Raw genomic sequence first — 5,225 nt, 5'->3', positions numbered from 1 at the left:
ATGGTGCCGTAAATTAGTTAAATTAGCCTCCCCGCATAAAGCGGTACCTACATTTTCTACTTGACAGATGCAACTGTTTGTTGTGGACCCCCAACCATACAATTATTTTCGTTCCTAGTTCATAATTGTATCAATTGTAATGTAAATATCTGATATGCCAGATGTATTTTTATTCACTGGACCAAATTTGGCAACTATGGGACGGGCCGTGGCACAGCTGGTTAGTAGCCAGCTGCAATAAAGTTGCAGCCGAGTCCCCTCGGGTGAGAAGGGCGGGGTATAAATAATTGAAATAAATAAATCACTAATGAACAAGGGGTCATGAGATCAAAGCTCGGGTCGGATTGAGCTCCCAACCATTTAATAACCTAGCTTGCTGTTGACCTAAGCAGCCCGAAAGACAGTTGCATCTGTCGAGCAGGAAATTTAGGTACTGCTTTATGCGGGGAGGCTAATTTAACTAATTTACGGCACCATTAAAAACTTCCAGCAGCGTGCGGAAAGGAACAAGGAAGTACTACCACCAAGGACTCGGTGTCACAACTGGCTGGAATTGAGCCTACCCTCAAGAAGCTGGAAAATGTTAAATTGCCTCTGTGTCTGTCTATAATATGTCATATGTCTAATAATGGCATTGAATGTTTGCCATGTCTATGTGAAGGGCTGAATAGAAATACTGTATAATTTAACTAATTTACGATATCATAAAACTTCCAGGAATGAAGAAGTACTACCACCAAGGACTCGGTGTCACAACTGGCTGGAACTGAGCCTACCCTCAAGAAGCTGGAAAATGTTAAATTGCCTCTGTGTCTGTCTATAATATGTCATATGTCTAATAATGGCATTGAATGTTTGCCATGTCTATGTGAAGGGCTGAATAGAAATACTGTATAATTTAACTAATTTACGATATCATAAAACTTCCAGGAATGAAGAAGTACTACCACCAAGGACTCGGTGTCACAACTGGCTGGAATTGAGCCTACCCTCAAGAAGCTGGAAAATGTTAAATTGCCTCTGTGTCTGTCTATAATATGTCATATGTCTAATAATGGCATTGAATGTTTGCCATGTCTATGTGAAGGGCTGAATAGAAATACTGTATAATTTAACTAATTTACGATATCATAAAACTTCCAGGAATGAAGAAGTACTACCACCAAGGACTCGGTGTCACAACTGGCTGGAACTGAGCCTACCCTCAAGAAGCTGGAAAATGTTAAATTGCCTCTGTGTCTGTCTATAATATGTCATATGTCTAATAATGGCATTGAATGTTTGCCATGTCTATGTGAAGGGCTGAATAGAAATACTGTATAATTTAACTAATTTACGATATCATAAAACTTCCAGGAATGAGGAAGTACTACCACCAAGGACTCGGTGTCACATGTGGACAGTGAGGTGGCCGCTCCCCCTTGTGGCCGGAATCGAGTATAACCCTCCTGAAGCTGGGAAATGTTAAATTGCCTCTGTGTCTGTCTATATATGTTGTATGTCTAATAACGGCATTGAACGTTTGCCTTTGGGTTGAGAAAGAACGACGGAATATAAATACTGTAAATAAACAAATACAAAAATAAATAGTTCTGGAGGGCCCTTGGAGTGTCATGGAAAGATCTCTGTTCTTATTCAGGCTCTTGTTTATCTTCAGAGCAGACTTACGCGGCTTCCCTTCGGTTTGGTTTTTCCGGAGCCGAGACGGACGGAGGGGTTTCCCGCCGACTTTTTCCTCTGTTTTCGTCGGGCGTCACGTAAACATCGAGGGGGCCGAAGGGCGGAAAGGGACACGGCTGGAAAGCAAAGATATTTTCAGCCAGGGGAAAATTAACCTATTAATCCTGGGAGTTGTAGTTTGACAACGCTACAAATCCCAGAAAAGAGGAGCTCTCGGAGCAGCCTCCCTTTGGGCTTTGGCTCCGCCACAAGAGGACCGGCCGTCAATCATCCCAGGGTGACTGGCGGCTGTGGTGTCCGGCTGCCAGCCGTGACTCAGCAGGGACACAGCGCTGCAAGGCCGATCACAGATAAAAGTTGGACCGAAGATCGGGACAAAGAAGTGTGGGATGCAACGCCATAAATTACAAATTGGCACGAGGAGGGAGTCAGGCTGGGAAAGGAATCTTTTTTGGAAAATATGGGAGAAAGGTATAGAATATACTGAAGGACAAGGGAGCAAATCTGCAGTGGAAACAGGAAGGCTTGGGAAACAATATATTAAACAGTTGGGTCTCCACCCCTCCCGCCATCTGTCTCTCCATCCCTCCATCCATCATCTGTCCATCTCTCTCTCTACTTATCCATCCATCCATCCCTCCATCTCCATCTTTCTACTTACCAATCCATCCATCCATCCATCCCTCCATCATCTGTCCATTTCTCTTTCTACCTATCCATCTATCCATCCATCCATCTATCCATCCATCCATCTATCCCTCCATCCATCCCTCCATCATCTGTCCATCTCTCTCTCTACCTATCCATCCATCCCTCCATCATCTGTCCATCTCTCTCTCTACCTATCCATCCATCCCTCCATCCATCCCTCCATCTCCATCTTTCTACTTACCAATCCATCCATCCATCCCTCCATCATCTGTCCATCTCTCTACCTATCCATCCATCCATCCATCCATCATTTGTCCATCTCTCTACCTAACTATCCATCCATCTATCCATCTATCCCTCCATCTCCATCTTTCTACTTACCAATCCATCCATCATCTGTCCATCTCTCTCTCTACCTACCCATCCCTCCATCTTTCTCTCCATCTCCGTCTCTCTACTTATCCATCTATCATCCTTCCATCTCCATCTCTACCTATGCACCCATCCCTCCATCATCTGTCCATCTCTCTCTCTACCTATCCATCTATCCCTCCATCCATCCCTCCATCTCCATCTTTCTACTTACCAATCCATCCCTCCATCATCTGTCCATCTCTCTCTCTACCTATCCATCCATCCATCCATCATCTGTCCATCTCTCTACCTAACTATCCCTCCATCCATCCCTCCATCTCCATCTTTCTACTTACCAATCCATCCATCATCTGTCCATCTCCCTCTCTACCTACCCATCCCTCCATCTCCGTCTCTCTACTTATCCATCTATCATCCTTCCATCTCCATCTCTACCTATGCACCCATCCCTCCATCCATCCCTCCATCATCTGTCCATCTCTCTCTCTCTCTCTACCTATCCATCTCTCCATCCCTCCCTCTTTCTCCCCCCCCCTTGCCCTTGGGGGTCACTCGCAGCCCGTGCGGCCAGGGCCTCCGTCGGGAGGGATCTGCTGCCAGGCGGCCCAGGAAGCCCAAGAACACCTCGCTCCTTCCATGTGAGCACTTACGGGATTAGCTTGGGCTCAACCAGGAGCCTTGGCAGCCAGACCAGTCCCTGCAGGAGACCAGGCTGCCGCCGGCCAATTCCCAGAGCTGGACGGGGCCCCAACGGCCATCCAGTCCACCCCGTTTGGCCACCACCCAAGCCCTCCCCGCAGAGGGCCAGGAGGCAGGTGCAGGGAAGGCACGGCCGGAGTCCAGCGCCCGGGCCTTTGGCAAACACGTCTCGGCCTCTCGTCCAAACAAAGGCTTCATTAATTATCGGGTCTAGCAATCATAAGAAGAGCATTGGCCTCCGAATGAGAGCCAAGCCCAAAGCAGATCAGGCTGCAAAGGAAGAGGAGGAGTATGGGCAGCTCTGGGTGCCGCTTGGGATCGCATTGGCCTTTTTCGCTGCCACCGGGTCGCACTCATCCTATCTTTGCATTTCACTTTTTGTGGTTCCAGGAGACTCAGGTTGAAGTGATGGAAACAGGCCCAGGACAGAACCCGTTCTTCTCCAGGACAAAGAGGAGGAGCCATTGCTCTTCATGTAAGCGCTTTGAGTCTCCTTGCAGAGAGAAAAGCAGAGTATAAACATGAAGCCAGAAAATGTTAAATTGCCTCTGTGTCTGTCTATATATGTCGTATGTCTAATGGCATTGAACGTTTGCCATGTCTATGTGCATTGTGATCCGCCCTGAGTCCCCTTCGGGGTAAGAAAGAAGGGCAGAATATAAATACTGTAAATAATAATAATAATAATAATAATAACAACATGCCCTGGCAGAATATGTAAAGCAAGGTGAAGAACCTGCTTTGATTGAAGTCAAAAATCAGAAACTCCTCAAAGCACAGCAGACAAAAAAATCAGTACAAGAAAACTGCACTACAAACTAGAGCAGAATCAGTACAAGAAAACCGCACTACAAACTAGAGCTGACAGCTGGCACCATAAAACATTGCATGGACAGTTCCTTGACAAAATTGAAGGAAAAGCTGACAAGAAGAAGACCTGGCTCTGGCTCACGAATGGGACCCTGAAGAAGGAGACAGAAGGCCTGATCCTTGCAGCCCAGGAGCAAGCCATCAGAACAAAGGCAATTCAGGCCAAGATCGAAAAATCAGCTGATGACCCAAAATGCAGACTGTGCAAGGAAACCGACAAAACCATGGAACATATCCTCAGCTGCTGTAAGAAAATTGCACAGACAGACTACAAACAGAGGCACAACCATGTGGCCCAAAGGATCCATTGGAACTTATGCCTCACTGGTGGGATCACAAACCTGCAAGGGTTAGGCCACGTGGCACAAAGGCAGCCCAACAATCCCGGTTAGGCCGCCTTGCCTTCGGGGCCCGGGGTTTCGCCCGGTTTGTGTGCCTATCCTAGTCGTGACCTGGCTGGGCCGTGGCGCTGCTCATTATTGGAACCCTTTCCAAGCCCTCCAATCTGGGTTTCCATCTCAAAATCCACGCAGGCAGAACAAGGGTTGTTTTCGTACGGGTGGCTGCGTTGCCTTGACTCGTTGCTAAGGAAGAAAGAGGCTTTTTCCTGATTGCGGGGCCTTCAAGCGCGGCCTTGCCTTCCCATCTCTCCGCTTTCGTTTGGCTTCATGCAAATCCCCTCCATTCTCTCGAAACGGGATGCAAACCAAGCCAGGTCGAGCTGAGCAATTAAAAGAAACAGATGGGAGCGTTTAATGGTCCCAGTAAGGGTCAAAGAGGGAGACCAATGGCCCCAGTTGGCATCAGAGCTACCTGAGTTAACCTACTCATTTAATTCAGATCGATATGTAATCTCTAGATTCTATATATACAAGTCAAAGCATGTGTGTTGGTGGGTTGGTACATACCTATACACAGCTAGAGGCATGTTTGCTGCACTAATATATTCC

This window comes from Anolis carolinensis, unplaced genomic scaffold (genome assembly GCF_035594765.1).
Source record: "Anolis carolinensis isolate JA03-04 unplaced genomic scaffold, rAnoCar3.1.pri scaffold_7, whole genome shotgun sequence".
In the NCBI taxonomy this organism is placed as follows: Eukaryota; Metazoa; Chordata; class Lepidosauria; order Squamata; family Dactyloidae; genus Anolis; species Anolis carolinensis.
This window is presented reverse-complemented; position numbering follows the sequence as displayed.